This window comes from Anomaloglossus baeobatrachus, chromosome 5 (genome assembly GCF_048569485.1).
Source record: "Anomaloglossus baeobatrachus isolate aAnoBae1 chromosome 5, aAnoBae1.hap1, whole genome shotgun sequence".
NCBI classification, from domain to species: Eukaryota; Metazoa; Chordata; class Amphibia; order Anura; family Aromobatidae; genus Anomaloglossus; species Anomaloglossus baeobatrachus.
Window position 1 is genome coordinate 517,473,847 of NC_134357.1, and position 13,012 is coordinate 517,486,858.

Genomic DNA, 13,012 nt, shown 5'->3' on the forward strand with positions numbered 1-13,012 from the left:
GTATTTTTCAGAAAACAATATTCATATTAATTATATTATTATTGTTCATATAGATATATATTATGCAGACTATAGTAAATACATCCAATATTCTGATCCATATTCATCTTAGTTGTATACATATAGTTGTTTATAATGGAGGATTACACATAATCATGTATATTGTTTATAATATTAGTTATACACATGATACCAAGGAAGAATGTATATATCTAAATAAATGGCTCTTCAATTTTTCAATGGTGTACACCTTCATTTTGATCAATCATTATTATAGTATTATTTATATTTTAGCTAGAGGAAACATTTTTTTATATATATTTTTATAAGGTTAATTTATAGTCTATCCCCTAAACTACACTATGGCATACATTATGAACCATTACAAATCTATTTTCCTTCCCTAATTCATCACTATCCTATTTTCATCAATCACAGATATAACAATAAGTTGAATGAATTCTCAGGAAGATAATAAGAAAATTTCACAAAGTTTCCTCAATAGGGAAACATATACTGGATCCTCACCCTAGAGACTAGGATACCGTATGGTATGAACAATCGCCAAGACCTCATTTTACACTACTAATATATGAAGCTGCGGAGATCCCCTTAGTCCTGGTTGCATTCAGACCGCAACAAGCGGAGGTCCATAGTAGCTTTTTGTTCAGAAAAAAGTGGAAAGTCGCTCTCCATACAGACAGTATCAGGTGGTGTAATTTCCTGCAAGGAATTCTCCGTATCCTGGTAAAAGTGTCGTTTCAGGGTTATGTTTCTAGCTCATTTTACACTACTAATATATGAAGCTGTGAAGATCCCCTTAGTGCGCTCTCTCTTTTGAGTGTGATGCAGTTTCTAATCCATATATCGATATAACTACTCTGTTGAAATGGATCAAAATTGTATATCTAGTTATCTATCTATCCCAAAAATATTTAATAAATAGTATTGATAACATTCTTTATCTATGATTCATGTGAATCTATTTAATCTTACTTGGATAGAAAATATCATCATTAGAAATAAATTAGACTCCAATCAATATTGGAATAAGATTTGGAACTAGTTTGATAATTCCATCTATGAAATTTTCTTATTATCTTCCTGAGAATTCATTCAACTTATTGTTTTATCTGTGATTGATGAAAATAGGATAGTGATGAATTAGGGAAGGAAAATAGATTTGTAATGGTTCATAATGTATGCCATAGTGTAGTTTAGGGGATTGACTATAAATTAACCTTATAAAAATATATATAATTTTTTTTTCCTCTAGCTAAAATATAAATAATACTATAATAATGATTGATCAAAATGAAGGTGTACACCATTGAAAAATTGAAGAGCCATTTATTTTGATATATACATTCTTCCTTGGTATCATGTGTATAACTAATATTATAAACAATATACATGATTATGTGTAATCCTCCATTACAAACAACTATATGTATACAACTAAGATGAATATGGATCAGAATATTGGATGTATTTACTATAGTCGGCATAATATATATCTATATGAACAATAATAATATAATTAATATGAATATTGTTTTCTGAAAAATACTAAAAATATAATATACCACATTTATGCAGAATATATAGTTTAATGCATTCACAGAATACAAAAGAAGGGAATTTTGTTTACTTACCGTAAATTCCTTTTCTTCTAGCTCTAATTGGGAGACCCAGACAATTGGGTGTATAGGCTATGCCTCCGGAGGCCGCACAAAGTATTACACTCAAAAGTGTTAAGCCCCTCCCCTTCTGCCTATACACCCCCGTGCTCCCACGGGCTCCTCAGTTTTGGTGCAAAAGCAAGAAGGAGGAAAAAGAATTATAAACTGGTTTAAAGTAACTTCAATCCGAAGGAATATCGGAGAACTGAAACCATTCAACATGAACAACATGTGTACACAAAAAAACAGGGGCGGGTGCTGGGTCTCCCAATTAGAGCTAGAAGAAAAGGAATTTACGGTAAGTAAACAAAATTCCCTTCTTCTTTGTCGCTCTATTGGGAGACCCAGACAATTGGGACGTCCAAAAGCAGTCCCTGGGTGGGTAAAATAATACCTCGTAAAAGAGCCGTAAAACGGCCTCTTCCTACAGGTGGGCAACCGCCGCCTGAAGGACTCTTCTACCTAGGCTGGCATCCGCGGAAGCATAGGTATGCACCTGATAGTGCTTCGTGAAAGTGTGCAGGCTCGACCAGGTAGCCGCCTGACACACCTGCTGAGCCGTAGCCTGGTGCCTCAAAGCCCAGGACGCGCCCACGGCTCTGGTAGAATGGGCCTTCAGCCCTGAGGGAACCGGAAGCCCAGCCGAACGGTAAGCTTCGATAATTGGCTCCTTGATCCACCGAGCCAGGGTTGATTTGGAAGCCTGTGACCCTTTACGCTGGCCAGCGACAAGGACAAAGAGTGCATCCGAGCGGCGCAGGGGCGCCGTACGAGAAATGTAGAGTCTGAGTGCTCTCACCAGATCTAACAAGTGCAAATCCTTTTCACATTGGTGAACTGGATGAGGACAAAAAGAAGGTAAGGAGATATCCTGATTGAGATGAAAGGGGGATACCACCTTAGGGAGAAATTCCGGAACCGGACGCAGAACCACCTTGTCCTGGTGAAACACCAGGAAAGGGGCTTTGCATGACAGCGCTGCTAGCTCAGACACTCTCCGAAGTGAAGTGACTGCTACTAGAAAAACCACTTTCTGCGAAAGGCGTGAGAGAGAAATATCCCTCATTGGCTCGAATGGTGGTTTCTGAAGAACCGTCAGCACCCTGTTCAGATCCCAGGGTTCTAACGGCCGCTTGTAAGGAGGGACGATGTGACAAACCCCCTGCAGGAACGTGCGTACCTGTGGAAGTCTGGCTAGGCGCTTCTGGAAAAACACAGAGAGCGCCGAGACTTGTCCCTTAAGGGAGCTGAGCGACAAACCCTTTTCCAGTCCAGATTGAAGGAAGGACAGAAAAGTGGGCAAAGCAAAAGGCCAGGGAGAAATACCCTGAGCAGAGCACCACGACAGGAAAATTTTCCACGTCGTGTGGTAGATCTTGGCGGACGTTGGTTTCCTAGCTTGTCTCATAGTGGCAATGACGTCTTGAGATAACCCTGAAGACGCTAGGATCCAGGACTCAATGGCCACACAGTCAGGTTGAGGGCCGCAGAATTCAGATGGAAAAACGGCCCTTGAGATAGCAAGTCTGGTCGGTCTGGTAGTGCCCACGGTTGGCCGACCGTGAGATGCCACAGATCCGGGTACCACGACCGCCTCGGCCAGTCTGGAGCGACGAGGATGACGCGACGGCAGTCGGCCCTGATCTTGCGTAACACTCTGGGCAACAGTGCCAGCGGAGGAAACACATAAGGGAGCTGAAACTGCGACCAATCCTGAACTAAGGCGTCTGCCGCCAGAGCTCTGGGATCTTGAGACCGTGCCATGAACGCTGGTACCTTGTTGTTGTGCCGGGACGCCATGAGATCGACGTCCGGCACCCCCCAGCGGCAACAGATCTCCTGAAACACGTCCGGGTGAAGGGACCATTCCCCTGCGTCCATGCCCTGGCGACTGAGATAATCTGCTTCCCAGTTTTCCACGCCTGGAATGTGAACTGCGGAGATGGTGGAGGCCGTGGCTTCCACCCACAGTAGAATCCGCCGGACTTCCTGGAAGGCTTGCCGACTGCGTGTGCCGCCTTGGTGGTTGATGTATGCCACCGCTGTGGAATTGTCTGACTGAATTCTGATCTGCTTGCCTTCCAGCCACTGCTGGAACGCTTTCAGGGCAAGATACACTGCCCGTATTTCCAGAACATTGATCTGAAGCGAGGACTCTTGCTGGGTCCACGTACCCTGAGCCCTGTGGTGGAGAAAAACCGCTCCCCACCCTGACAGACTCGCGTCCGTCGTGACCACCTCCCAGGATGGGGGTAGGAAGGATTTCCCTTTCGATAATGAAGTGGGAAGAAGCCACCACCGAAGGGAAGCTTTGGTCGCCTGCGAGAGGGAGACGTTCCTGTCGAGGGACGTCGGCTTCCTGTCCCATTTGCGAAGGATGTCCCATTGAAGAGGACGCAGGTGAAACTGCGCGAAAGGAACTGCCTCCATTGCTGCCACCATCTTCCCCAGGAAGTGCATGAGGCGCCTCAAGGGGTGTGACCGACCTTGAAGGAGAGATTGTACCCCTGTCTGTAGTGACCGCTGCTTGATCAGCAGAAGCTTCACTATCGCTGAGAGGGTATGAAACTCCATGCCAAGGTATGTCAGCGATTGGGCCGGTGTCAGATTTGACTTTGGAAAATTGATGATCCACCCGAAACTCTGGAGAGTCTCCAGGGTAGCGTCGAGGCTGTGTTGGCATGCCTCTAGAGAGGGTGCCTTGATCAACAGATCGTCCAAGTACGGGATCACCGAGTGACCCTGAGAGTGGAGGACCGCTACTACAGTAGCCATAACCTTGGTGAAAACCCGTGGGGCTGTTGCCAGGCCGAACGGCAGTGCCACGAACTGCAGGTGTTCGTTCCCTATGGCGAAGCGCAAGAAGCGCTGGTGCTCTGGAGCAATCGGTACGTGGAGATAAGCATCCTTGATATCGATCGATGCAAGGAAATCTCCCTGGGACATTGAGGCGATGACGGAGCGGAGGGATTCCATCCGGAACCGCCTGGTCTTTACGTGTTTGTTGAGAAGTTTCAGGTCCAGGACAGGTCGAAAAGACCCGTCCTTCTTTGGGACCACAAACAAGTTGGAGTAAAAACCGTGGCCCTGTTGCTGAAGAGGAACAGGGACCACCACTCCTTCTGCCTTCAGAATGCCCAGCGCCTGCAGAAGAGCCTCGGCTCGCTCGGGAGGCGGGGATGCCCTGTAGAATCGAGTCGGGGGACGAGAGGTGAACTCTATCTTGTAACCGTGAGACAGAATGTCTCTCACCCAACGGTCTTTTACCCGTGGCAGCCAGGTGTCGCAAAAGCGGGAGAGCCTGCCACCGACCGAGGATGCGGAGTGAGGATGCCGAAAGTCATGAGGAAGCCGCTTTGGTAGCGGCACCTCCGGTGGTCTGTTTAGGACGTGACTTAGACCGCCATGCATCAGAGTTCCTTTGATCTTTCTGAGGCCTTTTGGACGAGGAGAATTGGGACCTGCCCGCGCCCCGAAAGGACCGAAACCTCGACTGCCCCTTCCTCTGTTGGGGTATGTTCGGTTTGGGCTGGGGTAAGGATGTATCCTTTCCCTTGGATTGTTTGATGATTTCATCTAAACGCTCGCCAAACAATCGTTCGCCCGAAATTGGCAAACTGGTTAAGCGCTTTTTGGAAACAGAATCTGCCTTCCATTCCCGTAGCCACAAGGCCCTGCGGAGTACCACCGAATTGGCGGCTGCAACCGCCGTACGGCTCGCAGAGTCCAGGATAGCATTAATAGCGTAAGACGCAAATGCCGACGTCTGAGTGGTTATGGACGCCACCTGTGGCGCGGACGTGCGTGTGGCTGCGTCAATTTGCGCTTGACCTGCTGAGATAGCTTGTAGCGCCCATACGGCTGCGAATGCTGGGGCAAAAGAAGCGCTGATAGCTTCATAGATGGATTTCAACCAGAGCTCCATCTGCCTGTCAGTGGCATCTTTGAGTGAAGCCCCATCTTCCACTGCAAGTATGGATCTAGCCGCCAGTCTGGAGATTGGAGGATCCACCTTGGGACACTGAGTCCAGCCCTTGACACGTCAGGGGGGAAAGGGTAACGTGTATCCTTAAGGCGCTTAGAAAAACGCTTATCTGGACAAGCATGGTGATTCTGGACTGCCTCTCTGAAATCAGAGTGGTCCAGAAACATACTCGGTGTACGCTTGGGAAACCTGAAACGGAATTTCTCCTGCAGGGAAGCCGACTCCTCCGCCGGAGGAGCTGAGGGAGAAATATCCAACATACGATTGATGGACGCAATAAGGTCGTTCACTATGGCGTCCCCGTCCGGAGTATCAAGATTGAGAGCGGCCTCAGGATCAGAATCCTGATCAGCTACTTCCGCGTCATCGACCAGCGATTCCCCTCGCTGAGACCCTGAACAATATGATGATGTCGAGGGAAAATCTAAGCGAGCTCGCTTAGTCGGTCTGGGGCTGGGGTCTGTGTCAGAACCCTCAGCTTGGGATCCATGAGATACCCCGGGAGGACATTGTTGGTCCAGCTGAGGTGGGCCCGGGAACAAAGAATCAACAGAGTCCCTGTGCTGAGATACCGGCCTGGACTGCAAGGCTTCTAGTATCTTAGCCATAGTCTCAGAGAGTTTTGCAAACTCCGTCCCTGTCACCTGAACAGTGTTAGCAGGTGGCTCCCCCTTGGCCCCCCTAGCAGAGGCTCTGGCTGAGCAAGTGCCACAGGGGCCGAACAGTGCAGACAATGAGGGTCAGTGGAACCTGCCGGTAGCGGGGTCGTACATGCGGCGCAGGCAACATAATAAGCCTGTGTTTTGGCACCCCTGCCTTTCGTGGGCGCCATGCTATTATCTTCCCTGAGCAACACAATAGGGTATATAGCCAGAAATCAACTGTGCACTATACAGTGTAAAATAAACATATAATGTTACACTACTGCACAATGGGGCTAGCACCACAGGTGCTGCTTACCACCCGCTTAAAGCGGTTGTGAGGCCACCAGAGTCCCTGCCTGGGTCTGCCAGATTTTGTCCCCCTCTGTAGCGTCCGAGGAGCTGACAGGAATGCGTCCTGAGGAGAGGAGGGAGCCGTGGGCGTGACCCAGAAAGAGCGGGAACTGGTGCCTGCACTGTGCACAGTGAGGGGAGTGGAGTATGCAAAGCATGCTCCAGCCCTCAGTGCTGCTCGTTCTATGCAGCGTCCCGCCCTTCCCCTGCCTGTCAGGGCTATGGGCGGGAGGAAAGGAAACTAGGCCGCAAAAAGCCGGGGACTCTAGTAATAAACGCGGCCGCCGTAAAAGCGCGGCCGGCGTGGAAGTCCCCGGCGCACTACAAGTCCCAGCCGCGCCGCAGTATTTCCAAGGCAGCGGCGGTCAGCGCGGCAGTCCCTATACATAAACACACTCAGCAACGCTGAGTGTGTAATGGCACATATTAACCCGGTCAGCTCCGCGGTCCCCGGTGCACTAGCACACCCAGCAAAGCTGGAGTGTTGCTGTGCGCGGTCCCCACGGGGACACAGAGTACCTCCAAGTAGCAGGGCCATGTCCCTGAACAATACCCGGCTCCTATCCAGCAGGCTCCACAGGAGTTGTGGATGAAGCACGGTCTCAGTGCCTGAAGACCGATAGGATCCCACTTCCACCAGAACCCTGAGGGGGATGGGGAAGGAAAACAGCATGTGGGCTCCAGCCTCCGTACCCGCAATGGATACCTCAACCTTAACAACACCGCCAACAAGAGTGGGGTGAGAAGGGAGCATGCTGGGGGCCCTATATGGGCCCACTTTTCTTCCATCCGACATGGTCAGCAGCTGCTGCTGACCAATCTGTGGAGCTGTGCGTGCGTGTCTGACCTCCTTCGCACAAAGCAAAAAACTGAGGAGCCCGTGGGAGCACGGGGGTGTATAGGCAGAAGAGGAGGGGCTTAACACTTTTGAGTGTAATACTTTGTGCGGCCTCCGGAGGCATAGCCTATACACCCAATTGTCTGGGTCTCCCAATAGAGCGACAAAGAAATATACATGTTTGTAATCATGTGATTTTAACATTATTTTAATACACACACGTGTTTTTTCTTTTTTCTTCCTTTCCTTACTTTTATTTTTCTGACGTTTTTTCTCATCTCTCTTCTATACAAAACCGTATTGCAACCACTTACTATGTATTTTTGAATCCTTGTAAGTTACTCACATGTGTATGCAATTACGGTGGGTGTGTGTCACACCATTTAGGAAACCGACACTCTTTCCTCATTTGAACATGACTAAGACTATGTGTCGAAACGCGTAGTTCGATGGGGTCTCTATAACCTGCAATCTCCTATATCTTTTTGCTGACTGCTTTATATACTATATTTTATTGGATTTGAACGAATAAAACGTAGATGATTTTAAATCTATACTCTGAGGACTGCGCTGGATTTCTTTTTTCTTATCGTACTTTTGGCAGCCAAGCCTTCCCTGCGCTGGGTCCACACTGACAGCGGTGAACAGCAAACCGGTGAGCTGAACTTTTTTCTTCTTTTTTTGTGGCTCTGTCTGTGTCGCGTCCTGATTAGCGGTCACCCGTGAAGGACTCACCGGTGACCGCTAATCCACAGAGTGACTGAATGGAGTACCCCTCTCTCATACTCACCGTTCCCCGATCACCAGCGCGGCACGGCTGTTCTCTAAACTCTGGCGGCTTTTCCTCTTTTGAAAAAGCCGGCCGCTCATTAAACAATCTCGTATTCCCTGCTTTCCCCGCCCACCGGCGCCTATGATTGGTTGCAGTTAGACACGCCCCCACACTGATTTACAGCTGTCTCACTGCAACCAATCACAGCTGCCGGGGGGCGGGACTATATTGTGTCCATTGACTTTCATGGTGTCCGCGTGTGCGTGTTCCGTGCAGAAAACGGACATGCTTCCGTGCAAAACCGAAACACATACGGATCACGGACACGGACACACGGACATTATGAAATAATGCACGTGTAACCTCAAACATAGATTAACATTGGTGCACGTTTGGCCGTGTCTCCGGTACATACGGAAACGGGCAAAACACGCACGTGTTTCACGGACGTGTGAAGGGGGCCTTATAGAGGGAGCGCTATGTAATAAGGGATAATGCTATTTATAACAAGAGGGGACACAATGTAATAAGGGACAGTGGTTTATATAACAAGAGGGAACACTATAATAAAGTATAGCTCTATACATAAGAGGATGCTATGTAATAAAGTACAGTGCTACACATAAGGGCCACTATGCAATAAAAGATAATGTATTACATACGAGTGGATACTATGTAAAAAAGGAACAGCACTATACAAAGAGGGGATGCCATGGTATAAGGGACTAAAATATACATTATAATTTATTATTATTATAGCGCCATTTATTCCATGGCGCTTTACAAGTGAAAGAGGGTATACGTACAACAATCATTATCAATACAAAACAGACTGGTATACGAGGAGAGAGGACCCTGCCCGCGAGGGCTCACAGTCTACAGGGAATGGGTGATGGTACAATAGGTGAGGACAGAGCTGGTTGTGCAGTAGTGTACTGGACTGAGGGTTATTGTAGGTTGTAGGCTACATAAGAGAGAATGCTATGTAATAAAGTACAGCACTATTTAAAAGAGGGGACACTATGTAACAAGGGACGCTGCTATACAAAACAAGAGGGAACGCCATGTAGCATTGGACAGCAATATACCTAACAAAATGGAACACTACGCAATAAGGGACAGCGCTATTCAAAAGAGGGGACACTATGTCATAAAGGACAGTGTTATATAAAACAAGATGGAATGCTATGTAAGAAGGGGCAGCACTATACATACCAAGAGAGGACACTATAAACTAAGATACAGTGCTGTAAATAGTAAGGATTTTTTTTTTTATACAATCAAGTATTACTCCTATCATTTCTTTGCAGGCTATATTATGTAGACAAATATTTATATACAGTTAATTACAAATGGTGTCTTATCTGATTAGAGACATTTTCTTTGTTGCTTCTCCATCTTGTCAAATCTTCATATCGACATCTTGAAGCTTTGTTTCCTGAATAAAAAATGCCCCACATGGTGTCGTTAAATACAATTGTTATAGTTTCACTATTTTTTTAATGCAAGTTGCCCCCTATATTCTCCAATAGTAAGCATAGAGACACCCCTACTTGTGGAATTAGATTTAACCAGAAACCCAGTCAGAAGAGTAGAGGTTCCACTGGTTATCATACCAAACTACAGTATATTTTCTGGTCCACATTTACTTATGAATAAATGTTGAGACTTTGATTTGATAATTCTTTGAAGAATGATCTGTGTGTGCTTTCTGTTATTGTCTTGGGTCAAAGTTCATTTTGGAGAGCAGTAGCTTGCAATTTACCATGCATACCATTGTTGTTCAGTGTTCTGATGTTGAAGTTAAGGTCCAGTCACACTAAACAACTTACCAGTGATCCCAACAACGATAGGGATCGCTGGTAAGTTGCTAGGAGGTTGCTGGTGAGATGTCACACTGCGACGCTCCAGCGATCCCACCAGCAACCTGACCTGGCAGGGATCGCTGGAGCGTCGCTACACGAGTTGCTGGTGAGCTCACCAGCAACCAGTGACTAGCCCCCAGCGCTGCGTGGAAGATGCTGTGCTTGGTAACTAAGGTAAATATCGGGTAACCAACCCGATATTTACCTTGGTTACCAGCGCACGCAGCTACACGTGCAGAGAGCAGGGAGCAGCGCACACTGAGCGCTGGCTCCCTGCTCTCCTAGTTACAGCACACATCGGGTTAATTACCCGATGTGTACTGCAGCTAAATGTGCACAGAGCCGGGAGCAGCGCACAATGCTTAGCGCTGGCTCCCTGCTCTCCTAGCTACAGCACACATCGGGTTAATTAACCCGATGTGTCCTGCAGCTACATGTGCACAGAGCAGGAGCCGGCACTGACAGTGAGAGCGGCGGAGGCTGGTAACAAAGGTAAATATCGGGTAACCAAGGACAGGGCTTCTTGGTTACCCGATGTTTGCTGTGGTTACCAGCCTCCGCAGAAGCCGGCTCCTGCTGCCTGCACATTTAGTTGTTGCTGTCTCGCTGTCACACACAGCGATCTGTGCTTCACAGCGGGACAACAACAACTAAAAAAATGGCCCAGGACATTCAGCAACAACCAACGACCTCACAGCAGGGGCCAGGTTGTTGCTGGATGTCACACACAGCGACATCACTAGCAACATCGCTGCTACGTCACAAAAGTTGTTCGTTAGCAGCGATGTTGCTAGCGATGTTGCTTAGTGTGACGGGGCCTTTAATGTCCATGAGTCCACCAACTCTTCTTCTGAGGTCTTAAAAAAATCTTTTTGTTTGTGCCATGATGTACCTCCACAAACATGTGTTTTGAAGATCCGTCTTTGATCCTGGTTCCCAAATCCATGCATTCCTTACCCAAAATGCTGCAAAAACACTAATTCATGTCCTCATCATCTTCTGCCTCAAATACTACAACCTCATGCTCTGTTGCCTCTCTTAGAACTCTCTCGCACCTCTCCAGTCTATCCTAAACTTTGCTGCCTGACTAATCCATCTCTTCTCCAGCTATCCTCAGCTTTTTCACTCTGACAATCCTTTCACTGGCTTCCCTTTGCCCAAAGACTCCAATTGAAAACCCTAATTATGACATACAACGCAATCCACAAACTGTCTTCTCCATACATCTGTGACCTAGTCTCCCGATACCTGCATACAACCTTTGATCCTCACAAGATCTCCTCTAGTCCCCTCATCTCTTCCACCAATCGGATGCAAGATTTCTTCCGCGCATCCCTCAGACTCTCGCCTACCGTGGAAATATTTAAAAGGAACTTGAAGACCTACCTTTTCCAACAAGCCTACAACCTACAGTAACCCTCAGTCCACTATACCGCTGCATGACCAGCTCTACCCTCACCTACTGAATCCTCACCCATCCTCTGTAGACTGTGAGCCCTCGTTGATAGAGTCCTCTCTTCTGCTGTACCAGTCTGTTCTTTGTATTGTCCATGATTATTGTAATATTTATTATATATCCCCCTTTTCACAATTAAAGCGCCATGGAATAAATGGAGTTTAATAATAAATAAAATAAAAAGTAACTAAACTACTGCAGCATTTTTTCATATATACAGGATATTAAAGTCTATGCTTTGTATCAACTCCATACTTTCCTGTGTGCTGGGCATGACTATCTTTTCAGGTGCACACTATCCTGGGGTCTGTTGAGCGACTACTGGGGGTTTCAAGACCTGTACCCCACTGATCTATATGCAATTAAATTGCATACCAGATATAGGAAGAAAAAAAAAATCAAAATGAAAATATTGTTACTCTCCAAGTCAGATTCCCTAATTCCACGTGATTGTCATCCCATTGATTGAAAACACTAGACTTATCTGTTAATCCAAAAGGTTTGCATACTTTTATTACTCACAGACATATAACATTGGATCACTTTTCTTATTTAAAAAATGCCAAAGTATAATATTTGTCACTCATTTGTTTTATTTGGTTGCCTATATATACTTTTTGCATTATTTAAATAATGTAGTCTTAGGCGGGCTTTACACGTTGCGATATCGTTAACGATAAATCGTCTGGGACACGTCGTTAGTGACGCACATCCGGCGCCATTACCGACATCACAGCGTGTAAACCCTAGGAGCGACGATCACTGATTGCAAAAACGTCAAAAATCGTTGATCGGTGACACGTCGCTCCTTTTCATAATATCGCTGCTGCTGCCGGTACGATGTTGTTTGTCGTTCCTCCAGCACCACACATCGCTGTGTGTGACACTGCAGGAACGACAAACATCTCCTTACCTGCCTCCACCGACAATGCAGAAGGAAGGAGGTGTGCGGGATGTTATGTCCCGCTCATCTCCGCCCCTCCGCTTCTATTGGCCGGCCGCTTAGTGACGTCGTGGTGCCGTCGTTGTGACGCCAAACGCACCTCCCCCTTGAAGGAGATATTGTTCGGCGGTCACAGCGACGTCGCCGACCAGGTATGTGCGTGTGAAGCTGCCGTAGAAATAATGTTCGCTACGGCAGCAATCACCACATAACGCATGTGCGACAGGGGTGGGTGCTATCGCGCTCGACATCACTAGCAATTGGTAGCGATGTCGCAGTGTGTAAAGCCCACCTTAGGTTGAACACATATGTAGAATCCTGAAGTTTTTATAATGTTACAAGATTATAAAATAGTACATAGGTGTGTTTTGGATTTTATTTGCTTTCTAATAAAGGATGTTTCATGGTAATTGCATTCATTTCCTAATCCTCATTTGTACACTAAATTACTTTTCATTTCTCATGTAGACTTAAAT

At 46.8% G+C, this 13,012-nt stretch overlaps 1 protein-coding gene across 1 annotated transcript in view; it reads right to left on the reverse strand.

The window, feature by feature from the left end:
- Nucleotides 1-13,012, reverse strand: part of LOC142312062 (uncharacterized) — a 275,265-nt gene that overhangs the window by 205,758 nt on the left and 56,495 nt on the right. The gene's annotated exons all lie outside the window — the stretch shown is intronic.